A 13,060-nucleotide genomic window follows, 5' to 3' on the forward strand; every position below is an offset into this window, starting at 1 on the left:
CTAGAAAGACCCTTTTTGCAAACAAGATTGCATCTCTTCAACCTGTTACAGCACACAAGAAGGCAATTGAAATACTGTGCGGGCTGAGCTGGTGGCCCTGGTGGGCGGAGACAGGGCTGGCAGGCTTTCACCTTCTCCAGGATATATTTCAGCAGGGCTTTATCAGCAGGAAAATGGAAACCACGGCTGCTTTTTGCCTTTGTGGGGAGCTGTAGAAATAAGAGTACGGTGGAAACTCTCTGCTTTGTAAAATAACTTCGTGTTGACTCAGAGGGGAAACAGGAAAGGTGCCTTCTATCTTTTTTATGCGAGTTTTTCTCTCTGTCGGTGGGGCCTTTGCTTTTAAGGAGTGTTTCTACAAGAATGCTTGTTGGATATTTAGTGTGAACAGGAAGTAAGATGTGCTGACTAACTTTTCCATTATTTTAATGGCATTTTTATTGCTCAGAAAACGAAGATAAAGCAAAGAGTGAAAGCTTTCATTGTGCTGGGTAAATGCCATTAACAACCTGCCTTTCTGAGTTTTTTTCTCTGCGATTTTCAGATGCACACACATGCGTGCATGCATAAGTACACACACATCCATAGAGGGGGTGTTTCCCCAAAGCCGCGGTCATGCCACGCAGAGGTATGCACCTTGCTTTATTCGCTCACCACTGTGTCATAGATGTGTATGTTCTGCAGTGTGCTGCGAAGCCGTGTGTGCCCTTGTGTGTGCCGTGTGTCCCTGGGGCCTTCAGTGGAAGTCTCTCCAGTCTGCCACACCCTTGACTGTTTTCCTTGGTGTACATACTCTTGTCAAGGCATTGATTAGCAGGACATGTGATGGCCCCTGTGAATGGTGGAGCCCAGAAAAAGAAATTGGCAGTGTTTGTAGTAGGCCGTGTGTGTGGGGGGGGGGGGGGAGGTGCATGCATGTGTTTATGTGAATGTGTGTGAGCATTTATGTGTGTGTACGTGCATGTACCTTGTGCATGTATGCATGTGTGTGTGAGTGCCTGCCTGCACATGTGTGCTCATAGGTTCCAGAATAGCAGTGCACAGCATGCTGGAAGTCTGCATTCTGGGAGAGTTTCTTGGATTTAGGAGTCTCTTCTCATTAGGAGGCTTACTAAACTTATTTTACGGAAGTCTTAGTTGTATTTTTAGCCAAAAGTTAAAACTCACCCCACTCTCCTCCATGCCTCCAGCTTGTCTAAAGTGAAATGGCCTGGGGAGAATTTGACATGGTAGTACAGTGATGTGGTGTGTTTCTCTGGGGTCAGATATGTCGGCTCTCCTATCCCTGGACAGGTCAGCCCAGTATCCCAGCCAAATACTGTGTATGTGCCTAGATCCTTCAAGGCATGACTTTTTGTTGGTGCCATGTGGTCATGGGGGCTTCCTTCCGCAGTCAGGTTCTGCTCCGAAGTGGGGATTGGAGGCATCTCTGGAGCCTGGTGTGATACCTTTGCCATGTCCCTGATTGATTGTGTCGGTCAGGGTCCTCCAGAGAAATGAAACTAATGGGTGCGTGCATGTGTATGCGTGTGTAGACATTACAAGGAATTGGCTCACCTGATTGTGGAGATGCTACGAGTCTAAAATATACAGCAGGCTGGAGACCCAGAGAAGAATTGCAGCTCAATGGAAGGCTGTCTGGAGGCAGAACTTTCTGCTCTTCTCCTTGGGGGAGGTCAGCCTGTGCTATTCATGCCTTCAGCTGATTGGATAAGGTCCACCCTCATTACAGAGGGTCATTTGCTTTACTCAAAGCCTCTGCTTTAAATGTTGATCTCATTAAAAAAAAGTAATACCTCCACAGAAGTATCAAGAATAATGATTGGCCAGATATCTGGGTACTGTGGCACAGCCAAGTTGACATGTGACATCAGCCATCACACTGGTCAGTGCTCCCCAGTGCACAGGCCCTGTGGCATGCTGTGTTTTAGAAACCAGTGTGGGCCCTAGGTAAGGTGTGTGAGCTTGCTCAAGGTGTATTGTATGAAGGTGTTGCCCTGCTCCCAGAAGCCTGCCCCAGAGCAGGCAGGGCTTGTTATTCTTGCCCAGAGATCATCGGGCCAGCATGCAGTGGCCGAAGGTTGGCACTTCTCACATTCTAATGGCACCAGGAGCGAGGTCCGGGGCCTTGTGCAAGCTGCGCTCACACCTCAGCTGACCTTCTGCTTCTTAGGACGGTTGCTTCATTCCAGTCACCACTGGCCCCATATTTAAGCATCAGTAATACCTTAGGTGCCTCTGGGGACCATTCCTGTTGTCCTCCTTCCAAAAACTGCTTCATTTTCCTTCAAAATGTGACATGGCTTGGACATGCTAGAGGCGTTTATTAGCAGAAAGCCTGGGAGCTCTGCCTCCATGATATTTTCTTTTTCTGGGAAAAAAAATATTTGTGCAAGCCATGGTCATATCATTGTTTCCTGCTCTCTGTGAGCCTGCTGACATTGGCCTCCCGTGTGCCTGGCGTGCTCTTATCAGACCTGTGTGCCATCCTGTGAATTCTGCCGTAAACAGTCACAGTGAGGCAGGAGAAACACAGCCTGGTGGTCCACGGCAGGCTTGGTCTGGACTGGATGGGGGCTGCCTGATGGATCAGTAGGGGAATGCAGAGGGGTGCCAGCTCCAGGACTGGTAAAGGTGGCTCTTCTCTTCCTTTTCCATCAGGTGCAATGTTGGAGTGAATGAATGATTGATGGGTGAACAAGTGAGAGAGTGGAGCTGGTCACAGAGGTAGGAGGGACTCAGGTCACTGGCCGTGTGGTGGGAGTGGGGAGCTGAGCCCATGCCAAGGCTGTGACCCATGGGCCGGTCCTGGTGTGGTTGGGTGGCAGGAGTGGGTGTTTGTTCCTGGGACTGGTGGTCAGCATGTGTCCCCTTCCCTGCTTCTCGCTGGCTGAGGCTCAGGATCTGGGGACCCAGCAGGCCCCTTCTGGCTCCCAGGTGGGTGGGGACATGGGTCTCAGTCCCACCTGCTTTCAGGCCCTTGGGGCTTCCTACCCAGCCTCTGTGACATTGGTTCTCACAAAGCTAGGTCATTCCTGGCAGCCCAGGATGGCCTCTAGGTTGTGGCTGGTCTGTCCTCCGGCTGCAGGTTCTGCAGGTTCTTTCTCATCCTGCACCTCGACCCTTTTCCCCAGGAGAGCCTCCTCCGGGGTGGGCCCGGAGCTGGGGAGAAAGAGGGGTCTGGTGACCACATGGTGCCAGCAGGGCAGCTGTGAAACCCTCCCTGTATCCCCAGGCACCCTCCTCAGGTTCTAAAGCCAGAGCTGCTGCTCTCAGAAGTGCTTTCTGGGACTTTTCAGGGTGAGACACCAGGGGCCTCCGCAGCAGGGACCCCTATTGCAGGGGCTGACAGTCACAGACTTGAGAGCAGAGTCTCCAGTCTTGAACCCAGCTTGGCCTTTCTCTACGGAAAGGCTTGGCCAGGAGGAACGTGGTGGTGTGGGAAGAATCTGTCTGGCTTTTTTCTCTTCTTTGAGGGACATATGTCTGTCAGGCAGAAGCTGACATGTGTCTGTCAAGCTACATGTGTCTGTAGCTTGGGGAAGAGTGGCTTAATATTTTATGTTTTAGCCCTTGTCCTCTTCCAGGGTGGGCTTGAAAACGATAATGAAGTGTACACACTGAAAAAATAAAAATCACACACGGGTTCTGAAGCTCAGTTGGGTTCTGCAGGTGAGTTTTAGTGCTTCTAGTCATAGAGAGAGAAACTCATGTAAATGCAGTTTACACAGGCTATTTAGTTGCTGCTTTCATCTGTGTATACAAAGGAACATAGCTAGTAATTAAGAACATGGAGGCATTTGGATCTGTTTATATTTTATTTGTCCACTGTAATCTTTGTGATGTTCTTATTTGGATTCGAATACTGGTGATTGCTAAACTCAAGCACAAACACAGGGTTTAAGCGAAGGTTAATTATGGCTAAAATGCTTGCGATGCACAGGGCTGGGTAAATGAGTCAGGCTGTGTTTATCTTCGGGGTTTATTGGTGCCAGGTGTCTAGAAGCAGCAGTTTGGATTTGGACATCTTTGGAGGGAGATTTCTTGGCAACCAAAGGGGGAGGTGGGAGGACTTGAGCCCAGAACTTGGTACCATGCATCAGCAGAGTCCCTGGAACTCCTTTGGGCTGGGATGGGGACCGTGAAGACAGCCTTCAGGGAACCCAGAGTGCTGCTGTGGGCATGGTACCCATCTTCTCTCTGCCTTACTTCTCTGGGGGATGCCTGGGGAGGACCTGAGAAAGGGGACTCAAATTTCTGTCACTGTTTGACCAGCCTGGAGTCTCTGTAGCCCTCTGTCTGCCCTCACTTCTTTCTTCTTTCTGGTTTTGTTTTCGTTTGTTTTGTTTTGTTTTTTTGAGATGGAGTGCATTGCCCAGGCTGGAGTGCAGTGGCACAATCTCGGCTCACTGCAACCTCTGCTTCCAAGGCTCAAGCGATTCTCCTGCCTCAGCCTCCCAAGTAGCTGGGATGTGCCACCATGCCTGGCTAATTTTTGTATTTTTAGTAGAGACGAGGTTTCACCATGTTGGGCAGGCTGGTCTCGAACTCCTGACCTCAGGTGATCCACCTGCCTCGGCCTCCCAAAGTACTGGGATTACAGGCATGAGGCACCGTGCCCGGCCATTTGTTTTTGAGACAGGGTCTCATTTTGTCACCCAGGCTGACTCCCTGCAACCTTGAACTTCAGTCCTCCCATGTCAGCCTCCTGAGTAGCTGGGACCACAGGTGTGCACCACCATGCCTGGCTAGTTTTTAAATTTTTAGTCTACTAAAACCTCATCTAGACCTCTGGATGAGGTCTTGCTGTGTTGCCTAGGATGGTCTCAAACTCTGGGACTCAAGCAATCCTCCTGCCTCGGCCTCCTAAAGTGCTGGAATTACAGGCGTGAGACCCTGTGCCCGGCCTTCGCTTCTTTTTAAGGTTCGGGTCAGCTCCGAATGGAGCACTGCTTGCTCAGGCCTAGAATGTTTTGTTGTTGTTGTAGTTATAGCACAACTTACATATTTCAAAATGTAGTATCATTTACAGTATCTTAGGAAAAGTGGCAGATATCTTACAGTATCTTAAGATAAGTTGAATGAGCACTTCCTTTCCAATACTTTATTTGTTGAGACAGGGTCTTGCTCTGTTGCCCAGGTGGGAGTGCAGTGTCAGCTTACTGCAACTTCAACCTCCTGGGCTCAAGCGATCCTCCCACCTCAGCCTCCTGAGTAGCTGGGACCACAGGCATGTGCCACCACACTTGGCTAATTTTTTTACATTTTTTATAGAGATGGGGTCTCACTATGTTGCCCAGGCTGGTCTCAAACCCCTGGGCTCAAGCACTCCTCTCATCTCAGCCTCCCAAAATGCTGGGATTACAGATGTGAGCCACCATGGCTGGCCCTCTCCAGTACTTTGAGGTCTACAAGATGTATCTAGAAAATTTACTACTGTGGGAAATGAAGACTACTTAAGTTGAATGAGGGAAAAGGGAAAGGGCCTGGGGTTTTTCCTTTTGATTGACTTGTAACATTGGCCTTCACGTAGCTGAGGAAGTTTTATATATTCCATAGACATCATTAAGCACCGACATCATTAGGCCCAAAGCTCTTGCAGGACATCTTTGAATGCTATATGAATTCTGCCGTTTTGCTAGCGGTGATTTGGTTCTTGGGTCCACCATGCCATTAGGACTGTTGACTCCACTCAAATTAATTTTTGTCACAAATCTTACAAAAGGGGGTGCTTTTCGGTGTTTAGGTCCACATTCTATTTTAAGGCTGTATATTTGGCTTTCATAAATTGTTCTTGGACGCCCAGTGATCATTCCTGTCCATCTTGTAAATGTCCTGTCTCCATCATCTTCTCAATCCCAGCTAACTTTGCCAACTCATCCTCCTTTCTGGCCTTCATCGAGTTCTTACAACAGTCAGAAATTGCAAAGGACTTTTACTCCCCAGCCCTTGGTGGCTGCCATCTTGTGTTCTTCACCCCCTACTAGTGACTTCAGCCTTGGGATGTGTTTTACTTACTTTTCAGTTGCCTCTTGTGGGAAGCAAAGAGCATGACTCTTTTAAAGTCAAAAGGATTGTGCAAATTGACCCAGGACCTCTGTTTCACATTTAATCACAGAATTAGAAGCCCCTATTCCTGTGTGCACCTAAGTGGGCGTGCACCCAAGCTGGCGTGCACCTCAGCCTGTATGCAGCTGAGCTGGCATGCACCTCAGCCTGTATGTAGCCGAGCTGGCGTGCACCTGAGCTGGCATGCACCTCAGCCTGTATGTAGCCGAGCTGGCGTGCACCTGAGCTGGCATGCACCTCAGCCTGTATGCACCTGAGCCAGCGTGCACCCTATCTGGCTTGCACCTCAACCTATATGCACCTGAGTTGGCGTGCACCTGAGCTGGCATGCACCTCATCCTGTATGCAGCTGAGCTGGCATGCACCTCAGCCTGTATGCAGCTGAGCTGGCATGCACCTGAGCTGGCATGCACCTCAGCCTGTATGCACCTGAGCCAGTGTGCACCCTATCTGGCGTGCACCTCAGCCTATATGCACCTGAGTTGGCGTGCACCTGAGCTGACATGCACCTCAGCCTGTATGCAGCTGAGCCAGCGTGCACCTGAGCTGGCATGCACCTGAGCCGGCATGCACCTGAGCCAGTGTGCACCCTATCTGGCATGCACCTCAGCCTATATGCATCTGAGTTGGTGTGCACCTGAGCTGGCATGCACCTCAGCCTGTATGCAGCTGAGCCAGCATGCACCTGAGCTGGCATGCACCTGAGCTGGCATGCACCTGAGCCGGCATGCACCTGAGCCAGTGTGTATGATAAAGATTGTGAACATCTGACATGAAGTACAGCAAGCTGTTGACAGTGATGTTATCTGGAGAGTGTGGTGGGGAGAGACTTTTGCTTTTTGCTTTTTGAACTTCTTTTATTGTTTTATTTTTATACAAATACAATTTTCTAAATCTATTCTTGTGGAAGAACATGAGTTTTTACAATTGTGGTAAAATAAACATAAAATTGATCATTTTAACCATGTTTAAGGGTATAGTTTAGTGGCATTAAGTACATCCATATTGTTGGGCAGCCATCACCACCCTCCATCTCCTGAGGTTTTTCATCATCCCAAACGGAAACTCTGTACCCATTAAATAACTCCCCAGCCCTGATTCCCCTTTCTGTCGCTGTGACTGACTACTCTAGGGACCTCCTATAAGTGGAATCACGCAGTGTTTGTCCTTTTGTGTCTGGCTAAAAATAAAGGTATTTTAAAAGACATTTCAATCAAATTGGTGCAGTCATTTTCTTTTGTTTTTCCTTTTCCTTTACTTTTAAAATTAATACACAGTAAGAATGATTATCTCAGTGTGCATTTCTGTGAGTTTTAAGACATGTGCAGATGGTGTAACCACCACCACAGTTAGAATACAGAGAAATTCTATCCTCCAACAAAACTCCCCGTACCATCCCTTTATATTCACCTCCCTCACAATCACTTATAACTGCTGAGCTACTCTTTGTTCCTATAGTTTACCTTTTCAAGAATGTCATATAATGGAACCACGCAGTACATAGCCTTTTGAGATTGGCTTCTTTCACTCACCACAGTGCCGTTGAGGCTCATTCCAGCTGTTGCAGGTATGAATAGTTTGGTTTTTTTTGTCCCTCAGTAAGTCCATTGTTTGAACAGAGCTGCTGTAAACATTTGTGTATGAGCTTTTCTGTGAACATGCGGTTTCATTTACTTTTGATAAATGTCCAGAAGTGGGATTGCTGGGTCATATGGTCCGTGTGTGTTTATCCTTATAAGAAACTGCCCAAATCTTTTCTAGTGTGGCGGTACCATATTACAGTCTCACCAGCCACATCACTGTGTACCCTTACCGGCACCTGGTATTGTTAAGTTTTTTTCTTAAGCCATTCTAATGTGTATATAATGTGCTCATTGTGGTTTTAATTGCATTTCCTAGTGGCTAATGATGTAAAACATCTTTTCATGTGCTAATTTGCCATCTGTGTATCCTCTTTGGTGAAGTATCTGTTGAAGTCTTGCTCATATTTTAATTGAGTTGTTTATTTTCTTGATATTGAGTTTTGAGACTTCTTTATATATTCTAAATACAAGTTCTTTGTCAGATATGTGATTTGCAAATATTTTCTCTCAATCTTTAGCTTGCCTTTTAATTCTTTTAACAGCATCTTTCACAGAGCCAAACATTTTAATTTTGATGCAGTTCACTTTATCAATTTCCCAAATGTTGATAGAATCCATAGAAATATGACCACTTTTATGTTGTTGATCTTGGACCCTCTGACTTTGCTTAACCTCACTTATTAGTTCTAAGAGCTTTTTTGTACAAAAAGAAATCCTTGGAATTTTCTACATAGGCAGTCATGCTGTCTGTGAATAGTCCATTTTATTTCATTCTTTTCAATTTGTGTGCCTTTCCTTTCTTTTCTTGCCCTGTTTCTTTAGCCAAGACTTCTGGTGCAATGTTGAGAAGTAGTGAGAGCACATCCTTGCCTTGCTTCCGACTTTGGGTAAAGGCATCTGTCTGTCACCATGAAGTATGATGTTAGCTGTGAGTTTTCCATAGATGCCCTTTGTCAGGCTGAGAGAGTTCTCTTCTAGGTTTAGTTTGCTGAGAGCTTTTATCATGAATGGATGTTGAATTTTTTAAATGCATTTTCTATATAAATCGATATGCCTGTGTGCTTTTACTTCTGTGAGTAGGTGGCTTGCATTTATTGATTTTTGAACACTGAGTCAATTTGGTGTTTTGGAATCAACTCCCTTGGGCTGTGGTGCATTATTTTTACATATTACTGGATTCAGTTTGCTAATATTTGGTTGAGGATTTTTGCATCTGTGTTCATGAAGGGTATTGTCCTATAGTCTTCTTGTACTGTCTTTTTCTGGATTTGCTGTCAGGATAGTGCTGGCCTCATTTAAGTTGGGAAATGTTTTTTCCTCTTCTATTTTCTGGAAGAGAGTGTGTGTAATTGTTGTTAGGTTCCTTACATGTTTGGTAGAATTTGCCAATAAAACTATCTCTGAGCCTTTTCAGATGTCTTTTTCAGAAGGTATTTAACTACATATTCTATTTCTTTCCTGTTTATAGTATTGCTCAGGTATCTATTTCATCTTGTGTGAATTTTGGTGGTTGGTTATTATTGAGAAATTTGATCATTTCCTCTAAGTTGTTGACTCTTTGTGCACGGAGTTGTTTGCCGTGTTCCTTTTTAATGTCTATGGGGTCTGTAGTGATAACATTTCCTTCTTTCCTGATATTGAGAATTGGGAATGTATTAACATATGAGGACCTCAGAGCCAGTGTTTTAAATGCAGCCTCTGTGTGGAACCAGTCTAATCAGGACTGTAGTCTGTAGTCCTAGGTATTACCAGATTCTTATGGGGCTGGATTCCCTTGGATTACATGGTACGCCTTGGGGAACAGCAAATGAGGTGCCTCAGGAGGGACATTAAGGCTTTTAAGCCCTGGGGTAGCCTTTGGTGCCTGAGTGGTGAGTTAATAGGAGCTACCCCAGTGACCTGCAGGACTTCAGTGTCTCTAGAAGTTTCAGATTGCTGCCCCCGAGCATTACACAAGCATTACACGCCGGGAGAACCTGGGCAGCCTTATACCAGAGTGAGAAGAAACCCGCAGCCGCTACTTAGAGGGAGGTTGAGATTTTCACCACTTTTCCAGAGTGTTTGAGGTGATTATTCTGAGTGGCGTGTTAATAGGTACTGATTTATTTATGTTTTGTTTATTTCCAATAAAGGCCACAAATTAGCCTGTTTGAAAAACCCCCAAAAAATAAGGCCAAAAGGAGTGGTACGTTTTTAGTGTGATGTTTAAGCAGAGATTGCTTTGCCGTCACTTTTCATTTGGTGAGTCAGGGACTGAAGACAGTTGACAGTGTGTCCTTCTGAACGCTCTGTTGTCAGCTTTCATCTTAGGTCATAAAGTAGACATTTTTTCATTGATGGACTTTGGGGAATTTGGTTCCTGACCCTGATATTGTGGCATCTTCCTATGTGAGGGAAAAGGTCACAGTTTTGTAGTGATTCTTCAAGTGAGATTAGTTTTGCTTCACTTAATTAAAAAATCTGTGTCATGCTGGGGTTTAAAATAGAGTGATTTATGAGCAATAGAAAGAAAATAGGTTTCTGCAAATGTGGAGGGTTTGGAAATACCTGTTGCAGGTGGAGTGGAGTGGGGTTCTGTGCAACCCCTGGAGCCATCCTACGGCGCTGAGTTTTCTCAGTGATCAAAGTCGTTTGGATGAGTAGGCCTGACACCACGACTACCCTAGTCTCTTGATGTCTTCTCGCAAATGATTCTCTTTGGACAGGCTGGCTCTCTTTCTGCTGCGTAGGCATAAAGGTTACACATCTTTCTGATGTGTAACGTAGGCATAAACGGCTGGCTAAGCACCTCCAGCCCTGGGAGAGCCCTTGGGGCTGGGAGGGCTGCTCTCAAAGCCTGAGGCTGTGGGACGTGCCACTGCCAGCTCTCCCTGCTTCTGCTGTGGGCATATCCTTGCAGCAATTTATAAGAATCATGAGGCTGGGCGTGGTGGCTCACATCTGTAATCCCAGCACTTTGGGAGGCTGAGGCAGGTGGATCACAAGGTCAGAAGTTCAAGACCAGCCTGACCAACATGGTGAAATCCTGTCTCTACTAAAAATACAAAATTAGCTGGGCGTGATGGTGTGCACCTATAATCCCAGCTACTTGGGAGGCTGAGGCAGGAGAATCTCTTGAACCTGAGAGGCAGAGGTTGCAGTAAGCTGAGATCGTACCACTGCACTCCAGCCTGGGCAACAGAGTGAGATTCTGTCTCAAAAAAAAAAAAAAAAGAATCATGTGCTCCCAGGTGTGGTTCCCCCTCCCCCGCCCCCCCGTATTAAACAAATAACACATTTACTGTAAGAAGTTCAGGTAACTCAAAAGAGGAGAATGAACTCAACTCCTCCATCATGTATGTCCTTATGTAACTGATGGCCCTAGTCTCCTTTGGGGCTGAATTGTAGGAACTGGATGGCTGTGAGCTCAAAGGATGCTGTGGTATAGGGACCTCGGAAGGAGCATCAGATGTGTGTGTTTTCACAAGGTCATCCAGGTTCTACGGTGTGAGGAGCCGGGAAGCTGGGGACGTGAGGACATGAGGAGAAGGGTGGGCACGTGCTCATACCAGGGCAAGGGCCGTGTACCCATGTCCTTGTGTGGCCACCAGGAAGGAGGCAGGCATGATACACAAGCTGGGACAGGAGTGCCCACATCTAGTCATGGAAACTTTTCAGCCTGAACAACAAGGGGGACAGCCCCCGTTAACTTCACACATGGGACTGTGAATGCTGCAGATGAATAATTCAGTTTCTTTCTGGGAGGTTGGTGACATTTTCATTTCTGCTCTGGTTGCTTGTAAAAGAGTAACAGGGCCTTTTTTGGGCCTTGCGTTCTGGAGCTGGTGGCTCAGAAACTTCTTGTTATAGAGTAACAAGACCACTGTGGGGAGGGAGCAGCATCCTTGAAGGAGGCTCCAATAATGACATCAGGCTCGTATTGGTCATCGTCATGTGTACTCCGAGGTGAATGCTTGTGACCTGGTAGCCACCTCCCTGCTGCATACAAGGACAGAACTCACCGGAAACACAGTCCATGTAGGCTGCAGACCACGTTTCCACGTGCTGGGTTTGGGTAATAATTACTGTGTACTAATTGCAGTGGAAAAGTGGAGTTGGCTGTGCCTTGAGAGTGTGCACATGCGGGTGAGTGATGCTTCTAGAGCATGACCTTGTGCACACGGGGGCTGTCTGCTCCCTCGATGATGCACTGTGTATGGTCCGGACGGAAAGGTCACTCACAGAGGTCATGGGCAGCCCTCGGTACGTATGGAGAGCAGTCAAGCATGTGTTCACCTGGCCTGTGAGTGTTAGCGTGTCCCAGGTGTTGTAGGTGTGGATGCCTGGGGAAAGCCGGAAGGGAAAGGCCCCAGGCAGCCCTCTGTCTAAGGTTGTGGATTCTTAGAGGTGTTTGAGGAGCCCGGAAAGAATTCCAGATTGGCAGAAAGAAAAGGCGTTTCTGAAAATGAGTCTGCATCACTGCGTGGGAACTCAGAGCGGAGTGATCACCCTATTTTTTGTACAAGTCAGGGGAAATTATGTTTGTGTGTGTCATTGAGCATTTCGTGTGCCTGATCCCTTGGTGTGTGCCCCAGCAGCTGTGGCACTGTGCTACAGAAGCCCTTAGCCAGCCCAGGGCTGCAAACTGCCTGGCATGCACCCTGTGTGGTCCTGCCCCTCCAGGGTGCCTTGGACACCTCAGCTTCTCACTCTGTCACATGGTGGACCATCTCCTCAAGCCCCAGTGCTCCAGTGAGCCCACCTTCCCCCTTGCCTCCAAGAAATGCAGGAGTCACTCCTGACACCATCTCCAGACACGCCTTATTCTGCAGCATCACCTTTGCCATCGGCTAAAGCTGGTTTCCTCCTAAACCTGTGGACTCCATCTTCTCCTCATTCCACCTTGGACTTGGGCATATGCAGCCTTTGAATGGAGCACTGGGGCCACCCAGGGCTCGCCTATCTTTGTACAGCTCTGTAAGTCATAGATATCTGAAGGCAATGCAAATAATCCTTGTCCCTAGACGTGCAAATGGGTTCAGCCTCCTGGAGAGACAATTGACTCCCCATGGAAAAGGCTGGTATTGTGTCCGTTGGAAATTCATGTGAATATTCTTTTATCTGTATTATTTTTTTCTTGAGGTGAAATTCACATAACATAAAGTTAATCATATTAAAGTGAATAGTTCCATGGCAGTTAGTACATTCGCAGTGTTGTGCAACCTCTAGCTCCAAGACATTTCCAGCACCCCAAAAGGAAGCCCCCTGATTATCAATCCATCATGGCCCAATCCATCCCCATTCCCCCAGCCAACTCCATGTCTTTTTGTGATTCTTTGACTTCTCCTCTAAAGGGATTGTGACACCTTCTTGGTTCTCTTGTGAGTGATGATTTAATAATGTTTTTAACACATGGTCATTTTTTTTAA

General features: G+C 47.0%; 1 protein-coding gene and 1 pseudogene across 16 annotated transcripts in view; one reads left to right on the plus strand and one right to left on the minus strand.

Annotated features, from left to right (window-relative positions):
* SEMA4D (semaphorin 4D) overlaps positions 1-13,060 on the plus strand; it is a 119,121-nt gene that overhangs the window by 18,336 nt on the left and 87,725 nt on the right. Inside the window, exon 1 of one of the 16 annotated variants that reach the window (XM_063714278.1) lies at positions 919-2,727. The exons of the other annotated variants lie outside the window; for them this stretch is intronic. The gene's annotated coding sequence lies outside the window, so the exon portion shown is untranslated. Of the gene's footprint in view, positions 1-918; positions 2,728-13,060 lie in introns of those variants that run through there. 16 annotated transcript variants of the gene reach the window in all.
* LOC100436286 (ubiquitin-conjugating enzyme E2 variant 1-like) lies at positions 3,030-5,933 on the minus strand (annotated as a pseudogene).

Source organism: Pongo abelii, chromosome 13, assembly GCF_028885655.2.
Source record: "Pongo abelii isolate AG06213 chromosome 13, NHGRI_mPonAbe1-v2.0_pri, whole genome shotgun sequence".
Lineage (NCBI taxonomy): Eukaryota > Metazoa > Chordata > Mammalia > Primates > Hominidae > Pongo > Pongo abelii.